The sequence below is a fragment of the Hordeum vulgare genome, chromosome 3H, assembly GCF_904849725.1.
Source record: "Hordeum vulgare subsp. vulgare chromosome 3H, MorexV3_pseudomolecules_assembly, whole genome shotgun sequence".
Taxonomy (NCBI): Eukaryota; Viridiplantae; Streptophyta; class Magnoliopsida; order Poales; family Poaceae; genus Hordeum; species Hordeum vulgare.
Genome location: NC_058520.1, coordinates 443,056,566 through 443,078,531, shown reverse-complemented (window position 1 = coordinate 443,078,531; position 21,966 = coordinate 443,056,566).

The window sequence follows — 21,966 nt, the reverse complement described above, 5'->3', positions numbered from 1 at the left end:
TTACAATGTAATTCGCATGATGATGTGAGGGCTAGATTATTGACTCTAGTGCAAGTGGGAGACTGTTGGAATTATGCCCTAGAGGCAATAATAAATATAGTTATTATTATAATTCCTGTATCAAGATAATCGTTTATTATCCATGCTATAATTGTATTGAATGAAGACTTTACATGTGTGGATACATAGACAAAACACTGTCCCTAGCAAGCCTCTAGTTGGCTAGCCAGTTGATCAACGATAGTCAGTGTCTTCTGATTATGAACAAGGTGTTGTTGCTTGATAACTCGATCACGTCATTAGGAGAATCACGTGATGGACTAGACCCAAACTAATAGACGTAGCATGTTGATCGTGTCATTTTATTGCTACTGTTTTCTGCGTGTCAAGTATTTATTCCTATGACCATGAGATCATATAACTTACTAACACCGGAGGAATACTTTGTGTGTATCAAACGTCGCAACGTAACTGGGTGACTATAAAGATGCTCTACAGGTATCTCTGAAGGTGTTCGTTAAGTTAGTATGGATCGAGACTGGGATTTGTCACTCCGTGTGACGGAGAGGTATCTCGGGGCCCACTTGGTAATACAACATCACACACAAGTCTTGCAAGCAATGTGACTTAGTGTAAGTTGCGGGATCTTGTATTACGGAACGAGTAAAGAGACTTGCCGGTAAACGAGATTGAAATAGGTATACGGATACTGACGATCGAATCTCGGGCAAGTAACATACCGAAGGACAAAGGGAATGACATACGGGATTATATGAATCCTTGGCACTGAGGTTCAAACGATAAGATCTTCGTAGAATATGTAGGATCCAATATGGGCATCCAGGTCCCGCTATTGGATATTGACCGAGGAGTCTCTCGGGTCATGTCTGCATAGTTCTCGAACCCGCAGGGTCTGCACACTTAAGGTTCGACGTTGTTTTATGCGTATTTGAGTTATATGGTTGGTTACCGAATGTTGTTCGGAGTCCCGGATGAGATCACGGACGTCACGAGGGTTTTCGGAATGGTCCGGAAACGAAGATTGATATATAGGATGACCTCATTTGATTACCGGAAGGTTTTCAGAGTTACCGGGAATGTACCGGGAATGACGAATGGGTTCCGGGAGTTCACCGGGGGGGGGCACCCACCCCAGGGAAGCCCATAGGTGTTGGGGGTGCCGCACCAGCCCTTAGTGGGCTGGTGGGAAAGCCCAAAAGAGGCCTATGCGCATTGGGAAGAAAATCAAAGAGGAAAAGGAAAAAAAGGAGGAGGTGGGAAAGGGAAGAAGGACTCCACCTTCCAAACCAAGTAGGACTCGGTTTGGGAGGGGAATCCTTCTCCCCTTGGCTCGGCCGACCCCTTGGGGGTTCTTGGACCCCAAGGCAAGGCTCCCCCCTCCCTCTCCTATATATAGTGGAGTTTTAGGGCTGATTTGACACAACTGTGCCACGGCAGCCCAACCACATATCTCCACGGTTTTACCTCTAGATCGCGTTTGTGCGGAGCTCGGGCGGAGCCCTGCTGAGACGAGATCATCACCAACCTCCGGAGCGTCGTCACGCTGCCGGAGAACTCTTCTACCTCTCCGTCTCTCTTGCTGGATCAAGAAGGCCGAGATCATCGTCGAGCTGTACGTGTGCTAAACGCGGAGGTGCCGTCCGTTCGGAACTAGATCGTGGGACTGATCGCGGGATAGTTCGCGGGGCGGATCGAGGGACGTGAGGACGTTCCACTACATCAACCGCGTTCACTAACGCTTCTGCTGTACGGTCTACAAGGGTACGTAGATCACACATCCCCTCTCGTAGATGGACATCACCATGATAGGTCTTCGTGCGCGTAGGAAATTTTTTGTTTCCCATGCGACGTTCCCCAACAGTCCACGGGGGAGAAGACCAACATAGAGATCTTGATGATAGGGTGGTGTCTTTGATCTGAAAGGGCATGAACGGGATGGACCTCTTGGAGGTCTTCTTCCAATGTAGGATTCAGCCCCTTCAGGCTAGAGCTCACCCGATGAGGCAGTATGAAGGGCCGGATGATCAGACCCGAGTCCATCCCGAGGAGCTCGATGAGGAGGCGGTGGAGAATAAGCTCAGGGCCATTACTCCGGTGAGGGACAATCCCAGAGGCTTCAGGAAGGTGAAACCCTTCGCGGTGAATAATAAGACGAATGAGGTGAGTCATCGAAGACCCGCGCCGAGTGAACTTCTTAGTTGTTTTAACTTCCACTTCCGTCTTTGCTTCTTCCATTCGGTGGGCTTTCACGGGGCTGGTCAGGTCCATACCAGGACACCGAGCTTCCGGAAGGCTCGGTGGATGCTGAGGACGACGCTGGCGATGATGCGGACACTGAAGAGAGCGAGGAGGAGTGCGGGGAAGGGGCGGAATCTTCTCTGTGCGGCGAAGTTCAGGTCGAGAAACAGGTCGAAACCCGTTCCAAAGCGCGCCAGGACCCTGGGATCCGCGCAGGCGCCCCAAAGACTCCATCGACGGCGAAGCCGAGTGTCTCAACCATGATGACTCATAGCTCCAAATGAGATCGGGGTGAATCCGAGGCCCTGCCGGAGCAGGCCGCCAAGCAACCTAAGATCTCAAGTTCCAAACCTCGAAAGGCTATCCTGCCGCGTATCAAGGTCGACGTGCCTGTGGTTTCGGCGTAAGTATCTTCGCTGAGTGAATTGTCTTTGTTTGAACAATATCTTTCGAGTGATGATCGGATTTTGTTGTTTCTGTTGTAGGCATGAAACTTCGGCTGCTTCACTGGATCCCAAGACTACTGATAAGGGTAGACCTGGCGTTGACGTTGCTTCGTCGAAAGGTAATCCTTGAGCTTTTCCAGCAATCCATTTGAAATTCAAGCTTTGGATATTCGAGTGATCTTTGGACTGTCTTGTGGGTATGTGTAGGGCCGCAGGATGTGATCGAACTCGACGCTGATATCCCTTCTACATCTGGGGAAGTGTTGAAGCAGGCTCCGACTCCCAGTCGAGTGAACATCAAAGCTATGACTCGTGTGGTGCAGGAGGCTGATTCGGCTGGAGCATCACTCGGCCAATATCCACTGACCACTTCATCGTCTGACCCCAAGGATCGCAGCCTCTTCTAGCTTCATCTTACCCCGAAGGATCAAGAGGAGGCGCACAAGGAGGCCTTGGCTCAGCTGGACGTGATGGATGGGCGATTGAAGGAGGCATATGATGCGAGTGAAGCTGTGGTGAAGAACATTTAGGTAAGTTCTTCACGCATGTATTTTTTGAATTTGGTTCTTGGTAGGAATCCCGAGTGGACATGCCTAGAGGCACACCCGCTGGGTGTTAGTGGGAGCGCGCTAAGCGCACCCACTAGGTGTAGTCCCCGAGGCCACCGTCGACTGTGTCAGTCGGCGGTAGTCTATTTTTCTTTTGTATGTTCGACAAAATCCAGTAGGGTATGGAGCCCTTTCCTTTCTTCCGTCTTTCTAGTGGGCACACGCTAAGCGCACCCACTAGGTGTAGTCCGTGAGGCTACTCCCAATTGAAGCAATTGACTGTAGTCTTAGTTTATTCATTTTGACTAACAGAGGCCAGTCGGGAGCGGATCCCTTGTCCTCTGTCATTCTAGTGGGGGCGCGCTGAGCGCACCCACTGGGTGCAGTCCCCGAGGCTACCGTCGACTGTGGCAGTCGGCGGTAGTCTTAGAGTTGTGACATAATGTTATGCCTTTCTTGTATTTGTTGATTGCAGACTGCGTGTGAGCCTGTTGGCTGCGATGAGGCCATGGAAAAAGTGTTGCAGGAACTTCGACTGAGCCTTGAGGCGGAGAAGGGAAAGAGTAAACGACTGGACCTGGAGAAGAAAATGGTTGAAGGTATGTCCTTGTCATCTGAGTGATACTCCATTATGTTGTCTCTCCTTATCTTACTCAGTGTGTCTTGTCAGAACACCTTTCTGAGAGGCTGAAGAATTCCATTTCTCTAGTGACCATGAAGAAGCCCTTGATAAGAGGGATGATGAACTTGTATTTGCTTGGAAGGAGGTCAAACAAAAAACCTTGGCGGCTGAAGCCAAACTCAAATCGGTGGGGATCTGGAGGAGGAGAATTGACTTTTGAAAGCCAGTGTAGATAAAACCATGATGGAGCTTGCTGAGTTGAAGAAACATTATGCCGAGTGGGAGGCCAACCTTGAGAAGGACACTGTCCAGAAGGATGAGCTGGAGAATTTCTTCGAGGACTTCAGTGTAGAGCTCTCTGAGAAGCTCAAAGGTACGTTGAATGTCTGAATACTTTTCCATGATCATTCCGAAATGTCCGACTGGCGTTTCTCATCCCTCATTTCTGTTGAGTGTATACTTTGCTACCGACGTCAAAGAATAAACAACACAGATAGAGAAGGAGCTCGATCCCAAGAGAGGGCTCATGAAAGACAGTGATGCCTTGTCTCTCCTTAGGCTGGAGGACCGCATGGATTATGTAGAGGCTTGCTTCAAGCTGCTTCAGTCGGCCATTGGAGAGATTGACCAGGAGGAGGTGCCTGAAGATGCTCCCGCGAAGGACACTCAAGCCGTTGTGAACTGAGTGAAGGCCATCCCTGGCGAGCTTAAGTCGTGGAAGAAGTCATCAGCAACGGTCGGGGCTGACATTGCCCTCTCGCTTGTCCACATCCACTTCAAGGGAGTGGATGAAGAGAAGCTGAAGGATCTTCACGTCATCAACCGCAAGAGCATTAAATTTGAAGACTTCATGGAGATGTTCATGGCGGTGGCCACACGGATCGCACAGGGGATTGATCTTGACACCTTCACCGAAGCAGTGGAGTCTTCGGCCTCCGAGTGAAGCTCGGACGAAAAGAACACTTAAGCTTTAATTTGCCTCGGTATGCCGAGATATTTTATGTAACCTCAAACTTCGAGTTGGCCCTGGGCCCTCTCTTTTGCGTACAATTAGCTGAAGTCGATCTCGTTTATTCGCAGTTGATTTTGGATCTTATTTGCTTGGTCGTCTTTGTTTGAGGTGGTTTATACTCGGCTGAAAGTTTATTCGCATCCGAGTCCCTGAGTGTGGAAGTTGTCCTCACTCGGGATTGTTTTTGACTTAGGCGAAAGCCGGTTCGCGGCTAAGCCCCCGAGTGTGGAGGTTGTCCTCACTCGGGATCGAGTCTCCCTATGCGAAAGTGGAATCGCAATTTGGGATGATCGTCTTGTTCATCTTCACGTCCGAATGAAAGTCTTGCTTTCATTCGGGACCGCTTTAACTTAGGCGAAAGTTGGTTCACAGCTAAGCCCCCGAGTGCGGAAGTTTCCACGATTACTCGGGGAAGGGTCTACCTTAGGCGAAACGGGTTCACTACCAAGAAATATTTGTTTTGTTCATCTTCGCGGCCGAGTGAAGGACTTGCCTTCATTGGGAACCCCTTTGAATTAGGCGAAAGCTGGTTCGCAGCTAAGCCCCCGAGTGTGGAGGTTTCCACGATCACTCGGGGAAGGGTCTACCTTAGGTGAAACATGTTCGCTACCGAGATGGTAGTCCTTGAGGATTCATTGATGGTCCTCTCCATCAAGGTATCCGAACGATGGTTGTGTCCTCATTCGGATACATTTTGACTTAGGCGAAAGCTGGTCCGCAGCTAATCCCCCAAGCGTGGACATTGTCCCTACTTGGGGCAGGATTTACCCTAGGCGATAACTGCTACCTGTTTGAGCTTGCGTTGGTTTTCCCTTGAAGAGGAAAGGGTGATGCAACGAAGTAGATAAGTATTTCCCTCAGTTTGTTGAGAACCAAGGTATCAATCCAGTAGGAGGAACAAACAAGACTCCAATAGTAGTACCTACACAAATAATCAAACACTTGCACCCAACGCTATAAAGGGATTGTCAATCCCTTCATAGTTATTTGCAAGGATGCAATCTGATAGAGATAGATATAAAATATTGATAGATCTGAAAGTAAAACTAAAGTAAATAAATTTGAGCAAAGTATTTTTTGGTATTTTTGGTTTATAGATATGAAAATATAATATGGAAAATAGACCCGGGGCCATAGGTTTCACTAGAGGCTTCTCTCATAAAGGAAAATAATACGGTGGGTGAACAAATTACTGTTGAGCAATTGATAGAAAAGCAAATAATTATGATGATATCCAAGGCAATGGTTATGCATATAGGCATCACGTCCGTATCAAGTAGACCGAAATGATTCTGCATCTACTACTATTACTTCACACATCGACCGCCTCCTGCGTGCATCTAGAGTATTAAGTTCATGAGGAACAGAGTAATGCATTAAGTAAGATGACATGATGTAGAGGGACAAATTCAAGCAATATGATGAAAACCCCATCTTTTTACCCTTGGTGGCAACAATACACATGCCTTGCTACCCCTACCGTCATTGGGTGAGGACACCGCAAGATTGAACCCAAAACTAAGCACTTCTTCCATTGCAAGAATTACCAATCTAATTGGCCAAACCAAACGAATAATTCGAAGAGACTTGCAAAGATTTGAAATCATGCATATAAGAATTCAAAAGAGACTGAAATAATATTCATGGATAATCTGAACATAAACTCACAATTCATCGGATCTCAACAAACACACCACAAAAGAGTATTACATTGGATAGATCTCCATGAAGATCATGAAGAACATGGTATTGAAGATCAAAGAGAGAGAAGAAGCCATCTAGCTACTAGCTATGGACCCGTAGGTCTGTGGTGAACTACTCACACATCATCGGAGGGGCAATGGAGTTGATGTAGATGTCCTCCATGATCAATTCCCTATGTGACAGATTACCGGAAAAGGCTTCCAGATTGGATCTCTCGGGAACAGTGGCTCCCGGCAGCGTAAAAGTATTTCCGTGGATCTTTTTGACGTTTCTCGAATATTTGGGAATTTATAGGCCAAGAATTAGGGTTAGGAGATCAGCTGGGGCCCCACAAGCCAGGGGGTGTGGCCACCCCCCAGGGCACGCCCTGCAGGCTTGTGGCCTCCCGACAACTTCCTTGCCCCTACTCCAAGTCTGTTGCGTGTCTTCTGGTCAAAGAAAAATCTTTCCGGAGATTCTATTCTGTTTGGACTCCGTTTAATATTCCTTATCTGCAATATTCAAAAACGTGAAAAAAAAACAGAAACTGGCACTAGGCTCCAGGTTAATAGGTTAGTCCCAAAAATAATATAAAACAACATATAAATGCATATAAAACATCCAAAAGATATAATATAATAGCATGGAACAATCAAAAATTATAGATACATTGGAGACGTATCAATAATAGATTCGTTGCTAAGGAATGATTGTCCTCTTCATCTTGGCGTTCGAATGAAAGTCTTGCTTCCATTCGGGGCCGTTTTAACTTAGGCGAAAGATGGTTCGCAGCTAAGCCCCCGTGTGTGGAGGTTTCCACGATCACTCGGGGAAGGGTCTACCTTAGGCGAAACGGGTTCGCTACCAAGAAATGTTTGTTTGGCTCATCTTGGCACCCGAACGAAGGTCTTTCCTTCATTCGGAATCACTTTAACTTAGGCGAAAGCTGGTTCGCAGCTAATCCCCCGAGTGTGGAGTTTCCTCGATCACTCGGGGAAGGGTCTACCTTAGGAGAAACATATTCTCTATCGAGATGATAGTCCTTGCGGACTCGTTGGTGGTCTTGTCCATGAAAGTATTCGAATGACGATCATGTCCTCATTCAGAAACGTTTTAACTTAGGCAAAAACTGGTCCACACCTAAGCCCCCAAGTGAGGAGGTCGTCCGCACTCGCGGCATGTTTTACCTTAAGCGAAGATGGGTTCGCGATTAAGGATTGTACACCCACCGGGGTGTGTTTCACCGGAGTGAAGTGTTCGAAGATAGTTGAAGAAAGTGAGCACTTTATTCTTCTATTCATTTGGATTCATTACAGGAATGAAGAAAGTTCTATGTGTAGAACTTGCAGAGTAGGTCCGCGTTCCAAGTTCTGGGTTCATGTGCGCCATTGTCAATGTTGTACATTCAATAAGCTCCATGGTGCAGAATTTTGGAGATGGCGAATGGCCCTTGCCATGGAGGTGCCAGCTTGTGAGGTTTCTGTTGGTCCAGTCGGAGGACCAGATCCCCCTCTTGAAATGCTTGGCCCCTGACTTGTGTGTCATGGTAGCGTCGAAGGTCTTGCTGGTACGCCGTGGACCGAATGAGGGCTAGTTCCCTCTATTCCTCCAAAAGATCAAGGTTTTCTTGGCGCGCTGCTTCAACTTCGTCTTTGTTGTACTACTCCACTCGAGGGGAGTTGTGATGCAAGTCACTTGGCAGGTCGGCTTCTGAGCCATACACCATGAAGAAAGGAGTTCGCCCGGTTGAATGATTCGGAGTCGTTCGCATACCCCACAAGACGGATGGTAACTCCTTGACCCAAGCGCCAACAACATATTTGGGATCTCTCATCAACCGGGGCTTCAGTCCTTGGAGTATCATGCCATTCGCCCATTCCGCCTGTCCATTCGACCGCTGTGCCACAGAGGCATAGTTAACACAAGTGCCCTGGGAGTGATAGAAATCATGGAACTCGTCTGAGTCGAAATTGGACCCGTTGTCGGTGACGATGTCGTGCGGAACTCCGAATCTAAAGATGATCTGTCGAATGAAGCTGACGACAGTCGCAGCGTCCAAACTATTGATGGGTTTGGCTCCAACCCACTTGGTAAACTTATCCACCGCGACTACCAGGTGGGTGAATCTGCTCAACCCGGTGCGCAAAGGGCTGACCATGTCGAGGCCCCATATGGCGAATGGCCAAATGAGCGGGATCTTCTTCAACGTGGATGTAGGCTTTTGCTACTTTTTCTTGTAGAACTGGCATCCGACGCACAGGTCCACCAATCCCTTGGTGCCTCATTGGCTCGGGGCCAATAAAATCTGCTCGGAAGGCCTTTTCCACCAAGGTCCGATAGGACGCACGATGTTCGCAGGTTCCCGAGTGGATCTCGTGCAGGATTTGAAGTCCTTCCTCCGAAGAGATGGACTTCTAGCTGACTCATGTGACGCTCTTCTTGGACAATTTGTCTCCGAGTACTTCAAAAGCTTTAGACTGCTGAACGTTCTCGCGGGCTTCCTCTTCGTCCTCGGGAAGCTCTTGTCGGAGCAAGTAAGCTAAATAAGGTTGTGCCCATTCGGGAGTGATGACCAACATCTCATGGACGAGGCGACCACGGCCGGGACATTGATCTCAGTCGGATTAGACGGACCAATTTCTTGCAGGGGCTCCTTGGTGAAAGGATCCTCCTTGACCGAGGGGACGCGTAGGTGTTTGAGGAACACGCCCTTTGGAACAATCCTCCGAGTGGATCTGATCTTTGCCAAGTCATTGGCTGCTTGGTTCTTGGCTCGGGCCACATGGTGTAGTTCCAATCCTTTAAAGTTTTTCTCCAACTTCCTTACCATGTTACAGTAGGCTATCCTTGCTGGGCTTCGGATGTCCCATTCCTTCATGACTTGGTTGACAACGAGATCCTATCGTCGCCAAAAACCATCAATCGACGGATGCTGAGTGAGATGGCCATGCGGAGCCCATACAAGAGGACCACACACTCGGGCTCATTGTTGGACAAATCAAAGTGAATTTGGAGCACGTAGCTCAATCGATCTCCCCTGGGGGAAACAAGAACCACCCCAGCCCCCGAGTGATGTCTACGCACGCTTCTATTCTTGTAGACTATGTTGGGCCTCCAAGCGCAGAGGTTTATAGGACAACAACAATTTCCCTCAAGTGGATGACCTAAGGTTTATCGAACTCAGGGAAGTAGAGGTTGAAGATGGTCTCTCTCAAGCAACCCTGCAATTAAGATACAAGAAGTCAGTTGTGTCCCCAACACACCTAATACAATTTTCAGTTGTATAGGTGCACTAGTTCAGCGAAGAGATGTTAAAAGGCAAGTGATATGGATGGTAAAACAAGGTATTGTAAATCCGAAATAAAAATGGCAGCAAGGTAGCAAGTGACAAAAGTGAGCATAAACGGTGTAACAATGGTGAGAAACAAGGCCTAGGCTTCATACTTTCACTAGTGGCAACTCCCAACAACATTAACATAGTCTAATCACATGATAATTCCACTAAAACATGCAATGGAGACGTACTCGCAGGTCATTCCTTTGTGATCAAGAGAAGACGAGAATTATGTAGGGCTACAAAAGCACACCTCAGAGTTCGTAGTTCTCATCTATGGATTTCCCAATGTCACCGCGGCCATCCAAAGAGAGTACCACAATCACCACAACGTATCTCAAGGATAGTCAAAGACAAGCACCAAGATACTCTCAATCTTCAATCAATTCACAAAAGAGGAAATCACTCATGAAAATATTCTTCTAATCCATGTCCAATAGACCGCTATCACCATGGTCTCGGGGATTATACTAGATAAGATCAAGTGAGTACATCAATCCAATACATAGAAGAAGGGAAAATATCATGGGATCACCCTAGATTAACATAGCCCATGATCACAATCAAGATCACATCATGGGAGAGAGAATTAACCACATAGCTACTGTAGAAGACCTCAGGCCCGAGGAGGAACTACTCCCGCTTCATGGAGGGAGGAAGCAACGTCGATGCAGATGAATCCGGGGGCACTTCCCCATCCTGGCAGGGAGCCGACACAAGAATTCTGGTCCCCCAAAACTTGTTGTCGGTGGCGGCGGAGATCGGAATTGCTTTTGGAGGAAAGGATTCCGGAATCAACGTTTCCTCCACGGGGGTAAAAATAGGAGCCAAGGTAGGGCACCACAGGGGGTGGGTCCCACCCAGGCGACGTGTGGCCGCAGCCAGGGGGTAGGCCGCGCAAGGAGGCCACCTGGGCAACGCGTGGCTCCCCTCCGGCCCAACTTTGGTGCTCTCAAAGCTTCCGTCACACTGATTTTTATATATTTTTCTCAAGATTTTTGGGACTCAGTAAATTGGGGTAAAAGTCCTTGCAAAAAAGACACCAGCAGACAAAAACTGGCACTAGGTGCGCTGAGTTAGTAGGTTAGTCCAAATATGTGTAAAAAGGCATAAAAGTGTAGCAAAACATATAACAATGTCACCCAAAAGATCATGGAACAAGCAGAAATTATAGATACGTTTGGGACGTATCAACATCCCCAAGCTTAATTCCTGCCCGTCCTCGAGTAGGTAAATGATAACGCAAATAATTTCTGTGGTGACATGCTAACACACATATAAGAACTTCAAAATAAAACAAGTAAGATATGCAATTCAAGCCAGGACAATAACAAGCAAGAGACTATATCTAGTATTGAAAATAGCAAAGTAAGAACATAAAGGTACAAGAGCTCTCGCTGTCCGTGACTCGAATGTATCCAAATGGTGTTTGCGTGCAAGAATTGGGAGATGGGTTTAGATCATAAAATGTTTTTTGAATTGAGAACTCAATCTACTAAACCTCACACTTGGTCTCCTTCAGAATATTATTTTGACTCATCCCCAGATCACTAGTCAGGCACAAGTCAAAATGACCCACTCCCTTTCGATGTTGAGCACTCATGCAATGGATGAGCGCAAGAAAGATATGTTGGCACTTAGGATGGAAAAGAGAATACTAATGGGGAAGGAAAACAAAAAGGTGTGAAAGGCTCACATCAATGAGGACAACCATAGGCGAGAGAAAGCCAAATGATAGATATGATGTGAGGAGTAGGGATTGCCATGCAACGGATGCACATATGAGCTAAGGTAAGCTCTCCAATGGAACTAGTGGGGGTGCATCAAACTTATTTGCTCATGAAGACCTAGAGCTCATTTGAGGAGGCTCATCATTGGAATATGCAAGCCAAGTTCTATAGTGTAAGGATCCCCACATAGTTATGCATGAATGATAATCTCAATGTAGTACAAATATAGCAATGGAATACGAGTGTGGATCTTTCAAAAAGAATAGTAGTGATGCCCCATTCTCTCTTTTTATTTCTTTTTTCTTTCACTTTTTTTTATTTTTGTGTGGCCTCTTTGGCTCTTTATTTTTTATTTCTCATTTGTCCTCTTTGGGATCTTTTCATTTGTCCTCGTTGGGATCTTTTAATTTGTCCTCTTTGGGATGTTTTCCACACTTAAGGGAACACTATATGTTTTACAAGAATAAAAAGAAAATCTTCACACTTTCTAAGAAGTACTCACATAAAGACAAATGAAAACTATCATGATTTATGCAAATGTATGCCTCTGCCAGTGTAGCAGGATATGCAATGATACTAGCGCATCATGTATCAATAATAAGGGCAAGGCCCAACTAGCATGCGACTCCTCGATCAAGCAAAAACATGTATGACATGAAGATCAAGTCATGAGATGGTGGATGTTGCATGGCAATGTATCTCGGAAAGGCTATGGAAATGCCTTAATAGGTAGGTATGGTGGCTGTTTTGAGGAAAGATATAATGAGGCTTATGATGACAGAGCGTATCATGCCAAGGGTTTGGATGCACCGGCGAAGATTGCACCAACTCTCAACATGAGAAAGGGCAATGCACGGTACCAAAGAGGCTAGCAAAGTATGGATGGTGGAAGTGCCAACAATTGAATACTCACATTAGTCCGAAGAACTCATACACTTATTATCGGTAACTCTCTATCTAGTTAGTAAATTCACAAAGACACAAGTACCCCGAGAAGGAGTGTTTAGGGGTTTGGTTATCCTTGCGCATCCTCGACCCATGGTAACGTGGGGGTACTCTATATATTCCAACCCCTCGAGAGGTTAGCGATCAATTTAGTAGCTAGATTTCTCAACTAATTTTTAGTTTTTGAAAAACACAGGGATTTCCCAAAATACGACACCTATCACTAATAGGCTCAAGCTCTTGGCACCAATAGTCCAAACATTACTGAAATCAATACCTCAAAACTATTGCAAGTTACTACTATACTTAAATAGCAACCTCAATTACCTACTCATGCAAGACGCAGAACTCACTGCAACGAGACAACTCTCTAAACAAGATAAGCATGATAACTCAAGAGAGTTCCAAAAGCAACCTAAATAAAAGCTCTTAAAAAGAGATACCATGAAAACTAAGAGCTAGGCATGACAGCGGCTATGAAAAGATAAAGAACACACATAAAAGAATAAGCATGAAAACCTATGTTGTGTTCTAGGGTGGAATGGAGCGTGTTTCTCTCCCAAACAAGTAAGTCTAGGTTATGACTTGTTATGACCAGCAATAAAAACTAAAACAAACTAAAAAGTAAAGAGCGGGACGCTCCAAGCATAGCACATAACATATGAAGTGATATAAATATAGCATGGAGATGGACGAACTGATGATTGTTGATAGAGAAGGGGATGCAGGGGGGCATCCCCAAGCTTAGACGCTTGAGTCTCCTTGAATATTTCTTGGGGGTGCATAGGGGCATCCCCAAGCTTGAGCGCTTGACACTCCTGGATCTTCTTACATCGTCTTCCATCGCATACTTGAAAACTCCCTTCATACGAAACTCATCATAAGCTGATTAGAGTGGTTAGTACCCATGATAAAATAATTCATTACCTACTGGAAACAAATATTTTCATGAAAATCTACTGTTTATCATGACTACCAAAAGGTTTTTACAAAGGAAAAGCAGGGTTGAGATTTGCAAAATAATGAAAACGCAAAACGTGGCAAAATCTGTGAAAAACAGAACAACAGGTAGTAAATAATTATTTCGGGGCACTTCTGCAACTCAAATGAAAAATTTCAGAACAAATGCCAGAAGGACAATTAGATAGAGCATACTGTCAAAAAAAATTCAGATTAAAAAGATGATCTGGTGATTTTTGGAGAAGTTTTCCATCAAGCAGACAAAATCTGTTTCTAGACAACTTGTCACAACTTTTGAACTTTCTTGCAATCGGAGGCTAAAACTTGGCACAAAGCTTGAAAATAAAGATACAATGATGTTGCTACAATAGTAACAAGCATAAATACCACTAAAATGAAATTAAAAACTCAAAGTAAAGATAACAAGGGTTGTCTCCCTAGAGCTCTTTCTTTATAGCCATAAAGATAGGCTTAATATTTTAATGATGCTCTCGTAGGAATAAGAGTTGTAGAACAAAAGAGAGCATCAAGAAGCAAATACCAATAAGTCTAACATGCTTCCTATGCATAGGAATATTAAAATAGAACAATTCATTGAAGCACAAAGCAATAAGCATAGGAAGGCAAAACTAGTGCAGCTTCAAAACCTTCAACATAAAGAGAGGAAACTTGATATTATTGAAATATCTATAAGCATATGTTTTATTGAAATATCTATAAGCATATGTTCCCTTCTCATAATAATTTTCAGTGGGATCATGAATAAACTCAACAATATAAGTATCACATAAAGCATTGTTACCATGATCCACATGAACTTCATGAAGATGATAAAACTTGGAGTAAAAGAGAGGTATAAGATCTTGCCAATTTAGAAAATGAGAGTTATCAAGAAGCCTATACCAATCCAAAGCCCTATATTTTAATGATAGAAATAATAGATTTATCATAACAAAATCCATCGATATATCTACAAGCTTAAATAAGGAGCATAGTTGTGAAAGATATAGCAAGTGTTCGCCTGGATGTCTATCTCCCGCATATCGATTAGCCAGGACACAATCAATAATACCAGTTGGTATTTTAAAGGGCACAATTTTCGTAGGTGGGGCAGGCTTCTCCACAACAATAGCGGTGAGCGGTTCCCCACAAGCAACAAACCAAGAGCAGAGTTGTCCATAAGCCTAACTAGTGAAAATAAAAACAAGAAACGAAAATATTTAATTGCAAGATCTAAAGATATACCTTCAAGCACTCACCTCCCCGACAACGGCGCCAGAAATAGCTTGATGTGTACGCACACTTCTATTCTTGTAGAATATGTTGGGCCTCCAAGCGCAGAGATATGTAGGACAGCAGCAATTTCCCTCAAGTGGTGACCTAAGGTTTATCGAACTCAGGGAAGTAGAGGTTGAAGATGGTCTCTCTCAAGCAACCATGCAATTAAGATACAAGAAGTCTCTTGTGTTCTCAACACACCTAATAAAATTGTCAGTTGTATAGGTGCACTAGTTCGGCGAAGAGATGTTAAAAGGCAAGTGATATGGATGGTAAAACAAGGTATTGTAAATATGAAATAAAAATGGCAGCAAGGTAGCAAGTGACAAAAGTGAGCATAAACGGTGTGACAATGGTGAGAAACAAGGCCTAGGCTTCATACTTTTACTAGTGGCAACTCCCAACAACATTAACATAGTATAATCACATGATATTTCCACTAAAACATGCAATGGAGACGTACTCGGAGGTCATTCCTTTGTGATCAAGAGAAGACAAGAATTATGTAGGGCTACAAAAGCACACCTCAGAGTTCGTAGTTCTCATCTATGGATTTCCCAATGTCACCGCGGCCATCCAAAGAGAGTACCACAATCACCACAACGTATCTCAAGGATAGTCAAAGACAAGCATCAAGAGACTCTCAATCTTCAATCAATTCACAAAAGAGGAAATCACTCATGAAAATATTCTTCTAATCCATGTCCAATAGACCGCTGTCACCATAGTCTCGGGGATTATATTAGATAAGATCAAGTGAGTATATCAATCCAATACATAGAAGAAGGAGAAATATCATGGGATCACCCTAGATTAACATAGCCCATGATCACAATCAAGATCACATCATGGGAGAGAGAATTAACCACATATCTACTGTAGAAGACCTCAGCCCCGAGGAGGAACTTCTCACGCTTCATGGAGGGAGGAAGCAACGTCGATGGAGATGAACTCGGGGGCACTTCCCCGTCTCGGTAGGGTGCCGACATAGGAATTCCGGTCCCTGAAAACTTGTTGGCGATGGCGGCGGATATCGGGATTGCTTCTGGAGAAAAGGGTTCCGAAATCAGCATTTCCTCGACGGGGGTAAAAATAGGAGCCAAGGTATGGCACGAGAGGAGGTGGGCCCCACCCAGGCGACCTGTGGGCATGGCCAGGGGGTTGGCCGTGCAGGGAGGCCGCCTGAGCGATGCCTGGCTCCCCTCTGGCCCACCTTTGGTGCTCTCGAAGCTTCCGTCATGCAGTTTTTATATATTTTTCTCGAGATTTTTGGGACTCGGTAAATTGGGGTAAAAGTCCCTACAAAAAAGACATCAGCAGACAGAAACTAGCACTGGGTGCACTGAGTTAGTAGGTTAGTCCAAATATGTGTAAAAAGGCATAAAAGTGTAGCAAAACATATAACAATGTCACCCAAAAGATCATGGAACAAGCAGCAATTATAGATACGTTTGGGACGTATCAAAATCCCCAAGCTTAATTCCTGCTCGTCCTCAAGTAGGTAAATGATAACACAAATAATTTCTGTGGTGACATGCTAACACACATATAAGAACTTCAAAGTAAAGAAAATAAGATATGAAATTCAAGTCAAGACAATAACAAGCAAGAGACTATATCTAGTATTGAAAATAGCAAAGTAAGAACATAAAGGTGCAAGAGCACTCGCTGCCCGTGACTCAAATGTATCTAAATGGTGTTTGCGGGCAAGAAGTGGGAGATGGGTTTGTTGGAAATATGCCCTAGAGGCAATAATAAATTAGTTATTATTATATTTCGTTGTTCATGATAATCGTTTATTATCCATGCTATAATTGTATTGATTGGAAACACAGTGCATGTGTGGATACATAGACAAAACACTGTCCCTAGTAAGCCTCTAGTTGACTAGCTCGTTGATCAAAGATGGTCAAGGTTTCCTGACCATAGGCAAGTGTTGTCACTTGATAACGGGATCACATCATTAGGAGAATCATGTGATGGACTAGACCCAAACTAATAGACATAGCATGTTGATCGTGTCATTTTGTTGCTACTGTTTTCTGCGTGTCAAGTATTTGTTCCTATGACCATGAGATCATATAACTCACTGACACCGGAGGAATGCTTTGTGTGTATCAAACGTCACAACATAACTGGGTGACTATAAAGATGCTCTACAGGTATCTCCGAAGGTGTTAGTTGAGTTAGTATGGATCGAGACTGGGATTTGTCACTCCGTGTGATGGAGAGGTATCTCGGGGGCCCACTCGGTAATACAACATCACACACAAGCCTTGCAAGCAATGTGACTTAGTGTAAGTTGCGAGATCTTATATTACGGAACGAGTAAAGAGACTTGCCGGTAAACGAGATTGAAATAGGTATGCGGATACTGACGATCGAATCTCGGGCAAGTAACATACCGAAGGACAAAGGGAATGACATACGGGATTATATGAATCCTTCGCACTGAGGTTCAAACGATAAGATCTTCGTAGAATATGTAGGATCCAATATGGGCATCCAGGTCGCGCTATTGGATATTGACCGAGGAGTCTCTCGGGTCATGTGTACATAGTTCTCGAACCCGCAGGGTGTGCACACTTAAGGTTCGACGTTGTTTTATGCGTATTTGAGTTATATGGTTGGTTACCGAATGTTGTTCGGAGTCCCGGATGAGATCACAGACGTCACGAGGGTTTCCAGAATGGTCCGGAAATGAAGATTGATATATAGGATGACCTCATTTGATTACCGGAAGGTTTTCGGAGTTACCGGGAATGATGAATGGGTTCCGGGTGTTCACCGGGGGGGGGGGGGGGGGGTGGGGCAACCCACCCCGGGGAAGCCCATAGGCCTTGGGGGTGGCGCACCAGCCCTTAGTGGGCTGGTGGGACAGCCCAAGAAGGACCTATGCGCCATAGGAAGAAAATCAAAGAGAAAAGAAAAAAAAGGAGGAGGTGGGAAAGGGAAGAAGGACTCCACCTTCCAAACCAAGTTGGATTCGGTTTGGAAGGGGAGACCTTCCCCCCTTTGGCTCGGCCGACCCCCTTGGGGCTCCTTGAGCCCCAAGGCAAGGCCCCCCCTCTCCCACCTATATAAACGGAGGTTTTAGGGCTGATTTGAGACGACTTTTCCACGGCAGCCCGACCACATACCTCCACGGTTTTTCCTCTAGACCGCGTTTCTGCGGAGCTCGGGTGGAGCCCTGCTGAGATAAGATCACCACCAACCTCCGGAGCGCCGTCATAATGCCGGAGAACTCTTCTACCTCTCCGTCTCTTTTGCTGGATCAAGAAGGCCGAGATCATCGTCGAGCTGTACGTGTGCTGAACGCGGAGGTGCCGTTCATTCGGCACTAGATCGTGGGACTGATCGCGGGACGGTTCGCGGGGCGGATCGAGGGACGTGAGGACGTTCCACTACATCAACCGCGTTCACTAACGCTTCTGCTGTACGGTCTACAAGGGTACGTAGATCACACATCCCCTCTCGTAGATGGACATCACCATGATAGGTCTTCATGTGCGTAGGAAATTTTTTGTTTCCCATGCGACGTTCCCCAACAGTGGCATCATGAGCTAGGTTCATGCGTAGATGTCTTCTCGAGTAGAACACAAAAGTTTTTGTGGGCGGTGATGTGCGTTTTGCTGCCCTCCTTAGTATTTTATTGATTCCGCGGTATTGTTGGATCGAAGCGGCTCGGACCGACATTACTCTTACGCTTACGAGAGACTGGTTTCATCGCTACGAGTAACTCCGTTGCTCAAAGATGACTGGCGGGTGTCAGTTTCTCCAACTTCAGTTGAATCGGAATTGACCGAGGAGGTCCTTAGATGAGGTTAAATAGCAATTCATATATCTCCGTTGTGGTGTTTACGTAAGTAAGATTCGATCCTACTAGACACCCATGGTCACCACGTAAAACATGCAACAACAAAATTAGAGGACGTCTAACTTGTTTTTGCAGGGTATGCTTGTGATGTGATATGGCCAACGATGTGATGTGATATATTGGATGTATGAGATGATCATGTTGTAATAGTTAATATCGACTTGCACGTTAATGGTACGGCAACCGGCATGAGCCATAGGGTTGTCTTTAAACTAACGTTTGTGCTTGCAGATGCGTTTACTATATTGCTAGGACGTAGCTTTACTAGTAATAGCATGAGTAGCACAACAACCCCGATGGCGACACGTTGATGGAGATCATGATGATGGAGATCATGGTGTGACGCCGGTGACAAGAAGGTCGTGCCGGTGCTTTGGTGATGGAGATCAAGAAGCGCATGATGATGGCCATATCATGTCACTTATGAATTGCATGTGATGTTAATCCTTTTTGCACCTTATCTTGCTTAGAACGACGGCAACATTATGAGGTGATCTCTCACAAAAGTTTCAAGACGAAATTGTGTTCTCCCCGACTGTGCACCGTTGCGACAGTTCTTCTTTTCGAGACACCACGTGATAATCGGGAGTGATAGACTCAACGTTCACATACAACGGGTGCAAAACAGTTGCACACGCAGAACACTCGGGTTAAGCTTGACGAGCCTAGCATGTGCAGACATGGCCTCGGAACACATGAGACCGAAAGGTCGAGCATGAATCGTATAGTTGATATGATTAGCATAGAGATGCTTACCACTGAAACTATTCTCGACTCACGTGATGATCGGACTTGAGATAGTGGATTTGGATCATGTACCACTCAAATGACTAGAGAGATGTACTTTTTGAGTGGGAGTTCTTAAGTAATATGATTAATTGAACTAATTTTCATGAACATAGTCTAATGGTCTTTGCGAATTACGATGTAGCTTGCGCTATAGCTCTACTGGTTTTATATGTTCCTAGAGAAAATTTAGTTGAAAGTTGATAGTAGCAAACTTTGAAGAGGATTGTCCTCGTTGCTGCGCAGAAGGCTTATGTCCTTAATGCACCACTCGGTGTGCTGCACCTCGAGCGTCGTCTGTGGATGCTGTGAACATCCGACATACACGATACTTCAGTGCAAAACACTTGATGGCTTAGAAGCAAGGCACCGAAGACGTTTTGAAACGTCACGGAACATAAGTGATGTTCTAAAGAGATGAAATTGTGATTTCATGCTCGTGCCCTTGTTGAGAGGTACGAGACCTCCGACAAGATTCTTTGTCCACAAAGTAAAGGAGAAAAGCTCGATCGTTGAGCGTGTGCTCAGATTGTCTGAGTACGACAATCACTTGAATCAAGTGGGAGTTAATCTTCCAGATGAGATAGTGATGGTTCTCCAAAGTCACTGCCACCAAGCTGTGAGAGCTTCGTGATGAACTATAACATATCAAGGATAGATACAATGATCCTTGAGCGATTCGCGATGTTTGACACTGCGAAAGTAGAAATCAAGAAGGAGCATCAATAGTTGATGGTTTGTAAAACCACTAAGTTTCAAGAAAGGCAAGGGCTAGAAGGGATACTTCGTGAAACGGCAAAACAGTTGCTGCACTAATGAAGAGACCCAAGATTAAACCCAAACCCGAGACTAAGTGCTTCTGTAATGAGGGGAACAGTCACTGAGGCGGAGCAACTCTAGATACTTGGTAGATAAGAAGGCTGGCAAAAGTCGAAAGAAGTATATTTGATATACATGATGTTGATGTGTACTTTACTAGTACTCCTAGTAGCATGAGGGTATTGGATACCTGTTCGGTTGCTAAGTGATTAGTAACACGAAATGAAAGCTACAGCATAAACGGAGACTAGCTAAAGGCGAGGTGACGATACGTGTTGGAAGTGTTTCCAAGGTTGATATGATCAAACGTGGCACGCTCCCTCTACCATCAGGATTGGTGTTAAACCTAAATAATTGTTATTTGGTGCTTGCGTTAAGCATGAACATGATTGGATCATGTTTATTGCAATACGACTATTCATTTAAAGAGAATAATGGTTACTCTATTTTCTTGAATGATCACCTTCAATGGTTTATTGAATCTCGATCGTAGTGTTACACATGTTCATGATATTGGTGCCAAAAGATACGAGGTAATGATGATAGTACCACTTACTTGTGGCACTGCCGCTTGAGTCATGTTGGTATAAATTGCATGAAGAGGCTCCATGCTGATGGATCTTTATACTCACTTGATTTTGAATCACTAGTGACATGCAAATCATACCACATGAGCAAGGCCTTGTTTTCATTGAGATGAAATAAGATAGTAACTTGTTGGAAGTGATACATTTCGATGTATGCAGTCCAATGGGTGCTGAGGCACGCAGTGGATATCATTATGTTCTTACTTCAATGACGATTTGAGTAGATACTAGAGTATTTGCTTAATGAATCACATGTCTGAAATATTGAAAAGTTCAATTCTGTTTCGGAGTGAAGTTCGTCGTAACAAGAGGATAAACTGTCTACGATATGATCATAGAAATGAATATCTGAGTTACGAGTTTTGGTACGCAGTTAAGACAATGTGGAAATTGTTTCGCAGTTCATGCCACCTAAGAACATCATAGTGTGATGATGTGTCTGAACGTCATAGCCACGCACTATTTGGTATGGTACATGCTATGATGTCTCTTATTGAATTACCACTATCGTTTATGGGTTATGCATTAGAGACAACCGCATTCACTTTAAATAGGGCACCGCGTATTTCTGTTGAGATGACATAGTATAGGCTGAGGTTTAGAGAAATCTAAACTGTCGTTTCTTGAAAGTTTGGGGTTTCAACACTTATGTGAAAGAGTTTCAGTCTGATAAGCTCGAACCCAAAGCGGATAAATGCATCTTCATAGGATATCCAAAACAGTTGGGTACATCTCCTGTCTCAGATCCGAAAGCAAAGTGTTTGTTTCTAGAAACGGATCCTTTCTCGAGGAAAGGTTTCTCTCGAAAGAATTGAGTGGGAGGGTGGTAGAACTTGATGAGGTTATTGAACCATCACTTCGACCAGTGTGTAGCAGGGCGCAAGAAGTTGTTCCTGTGGCGCCTACACCAATTGAAGTGAAAGCTGATGATGGTGATCATCGAGCATCAGATCAAGTTACTACAAGCCTCGTAGGTTGACAAGGTCGCGTACTACTACAGAGTGGTACGGTAACCCTGTGTTGGAGGTCATGTTGTTGAGCAAACAGTGAACCTACGATTTATGGAGAAAGCAATGGTGG